The sequence below is a fragment of the Schistocerca nitens genome, chromosome 1 (assembly GCF_023898315.1).
Source record: "Schistocerca nitens isolate TAMUIC-IGC-003100 chromosome 1, iqSchNite1.1, whole genome shotgun sequence".
Classification (NCBI taxonomy): domain Eukaryota; kingdom Metazoa; phylum Arthropoda; class Insecta; order Orthoptera; family Acrididae; genus Schistocerca; species Schistocerca nitens.
Window position 1 is genome coordinate 672,600,421 of NC_064614.1, and position 13,279 is coordinate 672,613,699.

General features: G+C 42.3%; 1 protein-coding gene across 1 annotated transcript in view; it reads left to right on the plus strand.

The window, feature by feature from the left end:
• LOC126236764 (DNA repair protein RAD51 homolog 1) overlaps nucleotides 1-13,279 on the plus strand; it is an 80,525-nt gene that overhangs the window by 1,302 nt on the left and 65,944 nt on the right. The window lies entirely within an intron of this gene.

Below are 13,279 nucleotides of genomic sequence, written 5' to 3' on the forward strand. Positions count from 1 at the left end.
CAGGAAGACTGAGATACCAGAATTGGCATGCTGCCACAGAAAGTTATACCCGAACATATAATGAATGGAAATGGCCACAATATGGTGAGACAGGGACTGCACAAATCTGAGATATCAATCTTTGAGCAAATGTTGCTGGTAACTCCCCCCCCCCCCCTACTCCTCCTCCCATCTGTAAAAAGTGTTGTTTGTGAACACCTAAATTTTTTGAAGAATATACTTACTGTGTCAGTTGCTTGTTATGTGTAAGAGTAATCACTTCTGGATTCTTATGGTTTGTTTGAAACCTGTAAGCTTACGAAAATTATTTGTGCTTCTGGTCTGAAGGGGTATTACGTTCAAATGTTGTTCAATAAGTTATTCCATCCAAAAAAACTCTTACACTCTCGTAATTGAATATTTAGTATGCAGGTTAAACACTACATATGTTTTAGACTCCTCATTAACACAAACTTCACATACACTCTGTGTTATGACATATAGCTAGTTCATTTGGGAATTCAGCTTAGCTTGACAGGGTACGTTATGACAAACCTGTTTTTCCTGCGCTTGGAGTCCATTGAGCAGTCCCAGTTCTCTATTACTGTAAATTTCTTTTCTTCTTCTTCCCTTCTTTTTTTTTTTAAAGTGTAAATTGAGGCAGTCTGTAACTCAATTGTCATTCCTTCTGAACAGCAATCTACATAGTTCATTGGGGCATCAGCATCCCTTGGTTATATGTCAGGAGGTTAACATGCTGTTTATATAGGTTTCTGCCAGCTTTTACTGTTTACTCTTCACGACTCAAAAAGTTGGTCAAGAAGGCTAGGAAGGTATTCTTGCTAGAAAGAGCAGATAAGCAGTTGTTAGCATCCCACTTAGTAAATGAATCGACTTCATTTACTTCCGGTACAATGGATGTGGAAGAATTATGGGCAAATATTAAACACATTGTAAATCACACACTGGACAAGTATGTGCCGAAAAAGTGGGTTACAGACGGAAATACCCACCGTGGTTTAAAAGCGCAATTCGGAGAATGCTCAGGAAGCAAAGGCAGTTGCACTCGCGGTACAAGAAAGATCGGGAGAATGAGGACAGGCAAAAGTTAGTAGAGATTCGTGCTGCTGTAAAAAGAGCAATGCGCGAATCATTCAACTACTACCTCCATTGTACCTTAGCAAAAGATCTTGCTGAAAACCCAAGGAAATTCCGGTCTTACGTAAAATCGGTAAGCGGGTCAAAGGCTTCCATCCAGTCACTCACTGATCAGTCTGGCCTGGCAATGGAGGACAGCAAAACGAAAGCTGAAATTTTAAATTTAGCATTTGAGAAATCTTTCACGCAGGAGGATCGTACAAACATACCGCTGTTTGAGTCTCGTACAGATTCCCGTATGGAGGACATAGTGATAGACATCCCTGGGGTTGTGAAGCAGCTGAATGGGTTGAAAATAAATAAATTGCCAGGTCCTGATGGGATTCCAATTCGGTTTTACAGAGAGTACTCTACTGCATTGGCTCCTTACTTAGCTCGCATTTATCGCGAGTCTCTTGCCCAACGTAAAGTCCCGAGCGACTGGAAAAAAGTGCAGGTGACGCCTGTATATAAGAAGGGTAGAAGGACGGATCCTCAAAATTACAGACCAATATCCTTATCATCGGTTTGTTGCAGGATTCTTGAACATATTCTCAGTTCGAATATAATGAATTTCCTTGAGACAGAGAAGTTGCTGTCCATACATCAGCACAGCTTTAGAAAGCATCGCTCCTGTGAAACGCAACTCGCCCTTTTTTCACATGATATCTTGCGAACCATGGATGAAGGGTATCAGACGGATGCCACATTCCTTGACTTCCAGAAAGTGTTTGACTCAGTGCCCCACTGCAGACTCCTAACTAAGGTACGAGCATATGGGATTGGTTCCCAAGTATGTGAGTGGCTCGAAAACTTCTTAAGTAATAGAACCCCATACGTTGTCCTCGATGGTGAGTGTTCATCGGAGGTGAGGGTATCATCTGGTGTGCCCCAGGGAAGTGTGGTAGGTCCGCTGTTGTTTTCTATCTACATAAATGATCTTTTGGATAGGGTGGATAGCAATGTGTGGCTGTTTGCTGATGATGCTGTGGTGTACAGGAAGGTGTCATTGTTGAGTGACTGTAGGAGGATACAAGATGACTTGGACAGGATTTGTGATTGGTGTAAAGAATGGCAGCTAACTCTAAATATAGATAAATGTAAATTAATGCAGATGAATAGGAAAAAGAATCTGTAATGTTTGAATACTCCATTAGTAGTGTAGTGCTTGACACAGTCACGTCGATTAAATATTTGTGCGTAACGTTGCAGAGCGATATGAAGTGGCACAAGCATGTAATGGCAGTTGTGGGGAAGGCGGATAGTCGTCTTCGGTTCATTGGTAGAATTTTGGAAAGATGTGGTTCATCTGCAAAGGAGACCACTTATAAAACACTAATATGACCTATTCTTGAGTACTGCTGGAGCATTTGGGATCCCTATCAGGTAGGATTGAGGGAGGACATAGAAGCAATTCAGAGGCGGGCTGCTAGATTTGTTACTGGTAGGTTTGATCATCACGCGAGTGTTACAGAAATGCTTCAGGAACTCGGGTGGGAGTCTCTAGAGGAAAGGAGGTGTTCTTTTCGTGAATCACTTTTGAGGAAATTTAGAGAACCAGCATTTGAGGCTGACTACAGTACAATTTTACTGCCGCCAACTTACATTTTGCGGAAAGATCACAAAGATAAGATAAGAGAGATTAGGGCTCATACAGAGGCATATAGGCAGTCATTTTTCCCTCGTTCTGTTTGGGAGTGGAACAGGGAGAGAAGGTGCTAGTCGTGGTACGAGATACCCTCCACCACGCACCGTACGGTGGATTGCGGATTATGTATGTAGATGTAGAATTAGTCTTGCTAGGATGGCTAGGGTGTGTGCCTGCTGTGTGCAGACACATGGGGAGCTGGCTGCAATTCGCGAAGGTTGACTGTGTTGTTGGCTGCAATCAGTCGCCTTCAGGCTACCTCCTTGGGGTATAGCAGTGGCGGGGATTCTGGAGCGTCACATGGGATACCACAGGTTTCATTTGTTTTGCCCATGGTCTCTACTGCTGAGCACCGAAGTGGTGGACCCGCAGGACGAGTGGTGAGTGGTAACGCGTCTGCTTCACTTGAGATGAAGGACCAATGTGGAAGCTAGCCGTATGGCCTCGCCTATTCACCCTGTGAGTGGACAGGTGGCTGTTCCTTCAGCAGGGTCCAAGTATTAACATATGGGCAGGGGTTTATTAGTTATTGGGAGGTCCAGTGTTAGGCATGTTGTGGAGCCCAATAGAGAGAGAGCATTCAGGGTTGGAAAGAATTCACTCAGTATGTCGGGAGGGGGGGGGGGGCACTCATCTGAGATGTGGAGGCGGCTATTGAGCGTACAGGATGCAGTTGTGTGCAAGTTGTGGCTCACGTCGACACCAACGACTCCTGTTGCATGGGTTCTGAGGCCATCCTCAGTTCTTACAGGTGACTGGCAGAGGTGGGGGAGACTGCTACTGTCGCACTTAGGGTGTGAGCAGAACTTGCAAGTTGCAGCATTGTGGCCAGAGTTGTACAGGATCCTTTGGTTTGGAGCCGAGTGGAGTGTCTCAACTGAAGTATTCATCGTCTCTGTGATGGTCTAGGCTGCAGATTTCTGGACCTGTGCTATCCAGTGAGGACTTGTAGGACTCCCCTTGATAGGTCAGGGGTGCACTACACAAAGATAGTAGAATACATGTGGAGTGTACATGTTTTTTTTGTTAGGCTAGGCAGTAGTTTGAGGTACTCTCATGAACACTCGCCACTCCACAAGCATATAGGGAAATCAGACCGCATTCAGAGTACACACACTTCAACTGTAAAAATTTTATCAGTAAATTGTCGAAGTGTTTGTTACAGAGTTCCCGAATTTACTGCTCTCCAGGGAAGTTCTCAACTTCATATTCTTCTTGGGACTGAGAGCTGGTTAAAGCCCGAAGTAAAAAGCTCTGAGATATTTAGCGAATCTTGGAATGGGTATCGGAAAGACCGATTATACACCATAGAAAGGGGGGGGGGGGTATTCGTTGCAGTCAACAAAAATATTGTCCCTACTGAAGTTAAAATTGAATGTGATAGTGAAGTTATCTGGTCATGCATAACAGGTCTAGGTGAAACCATGTTAATTATTTGATGTTTTTACTGACCACCTGACTCTGCTGTGACAGTTCTAGAGTCATTCAAGTAAAGTTTTTGTGCATAAATACCCAGATCGTGCAATACTAGTTGATGGCGACTTCAACCTACTGAGTATAGGCTGGGCCGTGTGTTTGGATTCATTGGAGGGAATACAGACAGACAGTCTTATGAAGTATTTTTGAACATGTTTTCTGAAGACTGTCTTGAGCAGCTAGTTCGGCAGCTGACAAGCAGTGGAAATATCTTGGACCTTGTAGCTAGAAGCAGACCAGACTTTTTTGATGGTGTCAGTATAGAGAAGGGGATTAGGGATCATGATGTCATCATAGTGACTATGTGTATGAAAGTTAATAAATCAATGCATAGGGCTAGGAGAGTTTTTCTGCAGGAAAGAGCAGATAAGCAGGTGTTAGCATCTTATGAAGACAGTGAACTGCAATCATTTAGTTCTAGAATGATCCACATAGGGGGATTATGGGCAAAATTTAAACAAGTCGTAAATCGTGCTCTGGACAAGTATGCGCCTAGGAAGTGGATTGAGGACGGAAAAGACCCAGTGTGGTTTAATAACGAAATTCAGAAAATGTTGAGGAAGCAAAGGCTGTTGCTCTTTCGGTTCAAAAGAGGACACTCAAATGATGACAGGCAAAGATAGTAGATATTCATGAGTCTATCAAAATATCTATATGTGAAGCATATGACAGCTACCACTTTGATACCTTGGCTAAAGATCTGGCAGAGAACCCAAAAAAATTGCGATCCTGCATAAAATCACTAAGTGGGTCTAAGACTTCCATCCACTCACTCATTGACTAGTCTGGTTTGGCAGCAGAAGACACCAAAAGGAAGGTCAAAGTTTTAAATTCCACGTTTAAGAAATCGTTCACGCAGGATAGTTGTACAAACATACTGTAGTTCGATCATCACACAGAATCCCGTATGGATGACATAATAATAAGCATCCCTGGCATAGAGAAACAGCTGAAAGAGTTGTAAACAAATAAGTTGCCATGTCCGGATGGAATCCCAGTTCGGTTTTACAAAGAGTACTCTACGTCATTGATCCCTTACTTAGTTTAAATTTATTGTAAATCTCAGGACCAGCACAAAGTGCCAAGCGACTGGAAAAAAGCGCAGGTGACTCTTGTAAATAAGAAGGGTAAAAGTTCGGGCCCACAAAATTACAGACCAATATCCTTAACATTGGTTTGCTGCAGAATTTTAGAGCATGTTCTGGACTTAGAATATAATAAATTTCCTAGAGACCGAAAAGCTCATGTCCATTCTTTAGAAAGCATCTTCATGCGAAACCCAGTTTGTTGTTTTCTCACATGATATACTGTAAACTATGGATGAAGGGCAACAGTCAGGTTCCATATTTCTAGATTCGACATGGTACCCCACTCCCACTGCAGACTGTTAATGAAGGCACTTGCATACAGAATAGGCTCTCAGGTGTATTACTGGCTCCAAGTCATCTTAAATAATAGAACCCAGTATTCTGTCCTCGATGGCAAGTGTTCATCGAAGACGGGGTGGCATCAGGAGTGCTCCAGGGCAGTGTGATAGGACTGTTGCTACGAGGGTTGTTTCAAAAGTTCTCGGAACGGTATAGAAAAAAAGCACTCACATCACTGAATCTTTTTTTATTTTTCAATATAGTCTCCTTGTAGATTAATGCACTTGGTCCAATGATGTTCCAGTGCCTTCATCCCATCTCAAAAATGAGTTTCCTCAAGGTCTGCAAAATAGTTGTCAACTCTGGCTATCAATTCTTCGTTTGAAGTGAATCTTCATCCACCAAGAAAAATTTTCAGTTTTGGGAAGAGGTGGAAGGCTGGCGGAGCCATATCAGGTGAATAAGGCTGGTGTGGCAACGATTCGTACCTTACTTCGTGTAATTTTGCCATGGCGGCAGCACACGTGTGCGGGCGAGCATTGTCTTGATGGAAGATTACTTTCTTTCTAGCTAAACCGGGCCTTTTTCACGTATCTTTTGTTGTAATTTTTCGAGAAGATTAGCATAGTGTTCTCCAGTAATTGTTTGCCCAGTGGGGAGATAACCTACAAAAAAATTCCCCTTTGCATCCCAGAACACTGATGCCATGACCTTTCCCGCTGAAGGAATTGTCTTTGCTTTCTGTAGCGGCAGAGAATCGGCATGTTTCCACTGCTTTGACTATTGTTTTGTCTCTGGGTATAGTAGTGCACCCAAATTTCATCTATGGTCACAAACTGACACAAAAAATCTTGTTCATTTCCCCTAAAATGGGCCAAACATTGTTCCGAAATATCCATTCTCATGTGTTTTTGATCAGCGTCAAGAGTCACAGCACCCATCTTGCAGATAATTTTTTCATTTCTAATTCTTCAGTTAAAATGTGATATACCCTTGCAGATGACATATGGCAAGTGTGAGCACTATCATGCACTTTCAATCGATGATCCTCCATGACCATTTTGTGCATTTCTGCAATGACAGATCATCATCTAAGCTCTCCCGACTAAATTTAAATTCATTTGTCCTCTTGGCAACAGTTGAATATGAAGAAGCAGAGACCCCAGTGTATTCTGGAAATCAGCATAAATGTACTTTGCTTCATACTTTTCTTTATGAAGTACTTAATCACTGCTAGAATCTTCATTTTTTCCATCTTCGCAAATCACTATGTAGGAACAACAGAGCCATGTTACCACCACAACTCTCTTCCAAGAGCACTGACGTGGCACGTGTTTACAGGCAACAGTCCAATGAATATCACGTGAACAACTCGTGCTAGTGCAGACCTCTTGTGGTGATTCCAAGAACTTTTCAAACCGCCCTCATATTTTCTGTATACGTGAATGATATGGCATACAGTGTGGGCAGCAATCTGGAGTTGTTCACTGATGGTGTGGTGTACAGGGAGGTGCTGAAGGAAAGTGACTGTAGGTTGATACAAGATGACCAAAACAAAATGCTAGTTGGTGTGGTGAGTGGCAGCGGGAGAAAAATGTAAGTTTATGCGGGTGAGTAGGGGGGGGGGGGGGGGGGAGACCACGCTTGATGCTTGGATACCGCATTAGTAGTGTCTCTCTTGACACAGTCATGTCGTTTAAATATGTGAGCATAATGTTGCAAAGCGATATGAAATGGAATGAGCATATGAGGATTGTGGTAGGGAAGGCGAATGGCCAATTTGGTTTATTGGGAGAATTTTAGGAAAGAATGGTTCACCTGTAAAGGAGAACGCATACAGCACGCTGGTGCGACCTATTCTTGAGTACTGCTCGAGTGTTTGGGATCTGTACTGGGTTGGACTGAAGGAAGACATCGAAGCAATTCAGAGGCATACTGCTAGGTCTGTTACCAGTAGATTCAAACAACACACAAGTGTTATGAAGGTGCTTCAGGAACTCAAATGGGAATCCCTGGAGGGAAGACGACATTCTTTTCATAAAACAGTATTGAGAAAATTTAGGTAACATGCATTTGAAGCTGACTGTTGGACAATTCTACTGCCGCCAACATACATTGTACATAAGGACGACGAAGATAAGATACGAGAATTAGGGCTCATATGGAAGTATATAGACAGTCATTTTTCCCTCGCTCTTTCTGCGAGTGGAACAGGAAAGGAAATGACTAATTGTGGTACAGGGTATCCTCCGCCATATACCGTACAATGGCTTGCGGAGTATGTTTGTAGATGTAGATGTAGAAATTCTGAGCAAGGAGCTCTATTTGATGGAATGGTGCAGTGCTGATTTTCATATGGAATGGGTATTTTGGCTTAGCTGCCTGTGTCGTGAGAATGGTGCAAATCTCGAGGTTTGCTACATGCTCGTAAGGATTGCTGTCGAGACTAAATAATAATTAGCTGGCAACTCTGGGAACCTGCAACACTTCATTTGTATTAGGCTTACCAAGATCCATCAGACACTGCCTGGGTTGACTTTTATAAATCTACTTGCTCAAGAGAACGGAATGCCACTTAATTATCTTTCCAGAGTTTTAGTGGCCCATTGTAGTAAAAACACCTAGTCAGTAGAACTTTGGAAGGTAGCCCTTAAGGTCAATGTTTTCTCAATAGTAAACTACTTAGTATGATAGGGCACGGCTAGTGTGTCAGAATGTATGTATTATCTTTAAATGTGGAGAAGGATCTTCCAAGAAGGTTACATTCTTTCACATCCGAAAAGGCATGAGAATTTCTCTAGCTCTGCAAAATCCACTAAGAGACAGTTTAATAGAACAGTACTTGGAGAAACTGCTATGTCAACCAAGCCACTGACCTCTGGAAACCAAAACAATTTGGAGAGTACCTCTTTTTGTAGTGCAGCTGTACTACATTCTTAACTTTAGTAAATCTGCAGTGGTGATATGCGTAAAGACACTGTAAAGCATCAGAAAGAATGCTGATGAAGGAATCACTGAAACAAAAATTGTGATTTGGTAGTTACCTTTCCCTATGGTGATTTAATGGTCCAATATACTGATATCCATATATTGGAACCAGAGCTGGACACCATCTAGTGTTCCCTCTTATCTCCCGAGTAAATCACCACCGCAAAGAGAGAAGGACAAGCACTACCTTTGCTACCACAGGGACTTCTGTATTGCAGTGAAACTTAAATGGATACCAATCCCATTTGGAAGAATTTCAGTTCCTGGCCCAGGAGAGACCATTCTACATCCACTTACAAGAAACTCATTTTAAAGTCCCCGACACAGCTGAGTTAAGGTACTGCTACTCCTACAGGAAGGACGATCTTACTGGAGGCGGTTAAAGTATTGGGTGGCTGTTTCTCTCGATGACATATGCCACTCCTCTCCTGTCCCTCTTTTCCATGGTCCTACAAGCAGTTGCAGTGGAACTTTTCACACCAGCTAAAGTCACAGAGCATCCCTTATATCTTCCATGTCACATTCTGTTGGAGTCAGATGCACAGACAGAGCTCAAACAGGCATTCCCCTGCCATTCCTTCTCATGGGTAACTTAAGAGCACACAGTGTGCTCTGGAGCACAGCTGCAACTTGCTCCAGGGGTCAGATTATTGACTATCTCATCCATTTAGAGTGTATCTTCTTTTTGAACTGTGGTCAGTTGACACTTTTCTACAGCTATAGAGTCATCTTCAGCCTTTGACCTTTGTTTTTGCTCCCTAGCAATTGCAGACTCAGTTCAGTGATAAGCAGCCACAGATTTTCATTCCAGTGACCACTTTCCAGTGTGGATCAATCTGCTGACTTGGATGGTGGTCAACAGGAGACCCCAAAGACGGATGCTTCAAAGGGCAAATTGGCTACCATCTTTGATCAACAGGAATGTGCCCTGGAGATGTGGGCCAGAACACTTGTGTGATACAATGAGCTGCCACTGATACCATTCCTCAGTTTAGCAGCCACCTCAGACAATGGCCTGTTTCTTGGTGCAATGAAGAATGTCACATGGCAATTACAGCGAAGTGCACAGGTTTAAAGCAATTCAAACAACCTCCGACTACAGAAAACCTTTGTGCAGCTTTACCAGCTGTATGGGTAAAACTCAAGAGCACATGGTCAGCTGCCGCCTCGTCTAGCTCCTCAAATCCCAAGGTCACCTGTGCCGCTCCCATTGCAGTTTTGCTACCATTCCAACCTTGACAACTCAATTGTACTGGAGATGGCAGTACAGGAGTCTTTCTTATGCTGCTACCATTTAGTTGGTGTGTTTTGTGATCTTGAAAACGCATACTGACCACTGGGAAATACAAAATCCTTCACCAACTTTATGAATGGAACTAGGTGGAAGTCTGCCTTCTTATTCAGTTCTTCCTTGAGGACATGAGCTTTTGCTATCACATTGGTGATTCCTTGTCTGAGCACTTTGTCCAGGAGGATGGGTTACATCAAAGAATTCTTCTCGCTGGATCACTTCACGATCTTCTGCTCTTCCTCCATTCTCACAACAATGTATTTGTCAGATAACGGTTAGATTACAGTTGTATGGTTTATGGATCTGCCTGTATTTGCTACTTCAAGATGTTAAGTGCTTTCCACCATGAGGGCATTCAGATATCGCATGGACCAGCCCAGGTGAGTGTCTGTGTGCAGAGGCTGCTGAATCATCACTCTGTATTCAGCTTTGCCTCCTTCTGGCTTGACAGGACCTGATAATCTTAGTGTTGCCTCAGACATTGACATTTAGTGCAGTGATCCACCCCAACTTTGAGCAGGTGTTCAGGAATTGCCCCAGTGCGATCAAGCCATTCGGGATACGTGGTACCGACTGTCTCACATATCAGGATGTATCAGAGCTTCGGATACACAGCCAGTTATGGAACAAATTTCCACCTAGGTGACTTCAGAGGCCCAGAATGATTTTAAGCCTGTTGCAGTGCAAGATGACTTGTACTCTGCGTTGTGTTTTACTTTGTACGAGTGTATTCCAGCAAGGGAATGCCATTGGATGTTCAGCTGTTTTCCCTGATATAGTTTTTCAAGTGTGGCTTCTGGAACAATTCGCAAATTATGATGTGGAGTTATGTGGCATTATGATGGCCATGGAGTGGATTAAAAGGCACCAAAGTACAAGGTTTCTTGTCTGTTCTAACTCACTCAGTGTGCTGCAAGTGGTCCAGTCCACAAGACATATACATTAGACCAGTTGATTTCATCTCATCCATAACATAACACATTACAGTGACTCCACTGAGGCAAGGAGGATGCCTTTTGCTTGGTACCTGGACACACAGAGATACACTGACATAGTTGACAAAGCACCTAAAGAAGTATGTCAGGATGATGATGTATGTCGATGTACTGTTCCGTTGAATGCTGTCCTCTCATTATATGATGGAAGAATCATACGTCGCTGGGAGACTGGGTGGCAGGCAACAAACTGGTCTCTCAGATTGACCACACTGGCATGGTGGACTTCACACTGGCCATAACCCTTCAGCAGGTGGATCTACCACTCGGTGAAGTTGGTTTACCACATTTGATTCAACATAATTTGATGTGTGTTTTACGTATGTTTTTGGATAGGGTCCGCCTTTAGCGAAGCACAATTTTGTTTTTAATCCAAACATGTTTCACTGCAGTTGCAGCATCTTCAGTGGGCTTTTATTTCTCATCTTTTAAAGATAAAGAATGTTTTTTACCGTTTGTAAACATGTAACTATTAGCTTTTAAATCGTAATTATAGATATTTGGAAAAACACACAAATTATGAATTCATATCTTTTTACCACATGGTGTGGTTTTTCTGATGTGTTGTGTTTCTACAGTGACTGTTTTGTTCCACAGTTTGTCATCTGCAACCACTTACACCTTAAAGTAGATAAATTGTTTAAGCAAAAATTACAATTTGAAATTGTTATTTATATGTCTGAAATTATTTAATTCTGTGTGTGTGTGTGTGTGTGTGTGTGTGTGTGTGTGTGTGTGTGTGTGTGTGTCTATTTACATAATGTTCCACGTACGTTTTCTTTTTCCTCATCTTTGTCACTGTCAAACACTATATACCGAGTTGTCACTGTCACTGTTTCACTGTTTACCGGCTGTAAAAACAAACATGGCGGGCAATGGAGCAGTTGAAGGTGTAAAAACAAGGTGGCTGACAGTGGAGCATTTGAAGGTGTTCCTGGCGGTTGTTCTGAATCTTTCAGAGATGTCTGTGAATTTGTGTGTGTGTGTGTGTGTGTGTGTGTGTGTGTGTGTGTGTGTGTAGTGTGAAAAAGGGGGGGGGGGAGAGAAAGAGAGAGAGTGACAGTAGGTTTTAGGATTTAATGTAATCAGGGCAACCATTGGTTTGATTGCAGGTCTGCACAACAACTTGCACTGGTACCAGGTTCTGATGGTGGCTATGAACTATACTACTTAGTCTATATCTAAAAACAAAGATGATGTGACTTACCAAACGAAAGCGCTGGCACGTCGATAGACACACAAACAAACACAAACATACACACAAAATTCAAGCTTTCGCAACAAACTGTTGCCTCATCAGGAAAGAGGGAAGGAGAGGGAAAGACGAAAGGATGTGGGTTTTAAGGTAGAGGGTAAGGAGTCATTCCAATCCCGGGAGCGGAAAGACTTACCTTAGGGGGAAAAAAGGACGGGCCAGTGCTTTCGTTTGGTAAGTCACATCATCTTTGTTTTTAGATATATTTTTCCCATGTGGAATGTTTCCCTCTATTAATTAATACTACTTAGTCTGAAAGATAAAAGCTATGTTGGAGTTGATGTGGATTCAGAACATAATCCCATAGCAATGGATGGCCAGAGTGTCTGACGAAAACATATGCATAGTATTAGGAAAATATTGAAATTAATTAAATTGTATAACAACTCAGAAGTCTTTCATTTATTAAAAATATGACAGAGCATATCAACCACTAATGGTTATCCAAAATGAAAAAGACATAAAGGATCTAACAGATACACACACCAAACTGTGTAGTTTGCTGTGAATGTGGGTATTCAATGTGTAGAAAATGATTTTCTTGTCAGTTTGGTATCAGGGCTTTCAGTGGAACACTTTCTGGTTTGCTGTAAATCTAACAGATGACATTTCTGTGTATATCCTATAATTTCTGTTGACTCTGCATCTTCTTCTTTTGCTGTGAAACTGTGCCTTTGTTAAAGGCTTTTTACAGTATTTACTTTAAAAACTATAAATAAATACTCCTAACTCGCCATGTATCCGTTGCAATCCTGCAGAATAAAAAGCTGAGAAATTACAAATGTATAGGAAGTATTGAGCAGCCAGCACACAGTGAGAGTCGTAAAAATGCAGCATCTGAAATGTAGCTGCCAAGTCTTGCATGGAGCCATCGGAAAGGGTTAAAAGACATGTTTTGAGCACCTGGTGATATCTGATTTGGATCCAGTCAACTATGCAGCATGTTTTCCCCATACACAAAGCTCTGCAAGAGGTGAAGATCAGTATCAACTTCAGCACGATCAGGATAGATGTATTCTGCAGAATATAACAAAATGAAGTTGTGCTCTCTCCTATGTGATGTAATTGATAGTGCCAGTATAGTAAAAGATAACAAAGCAGAAAACAGCCGAAGCGAACTTTTGTGGCAGAAATACAGAGACT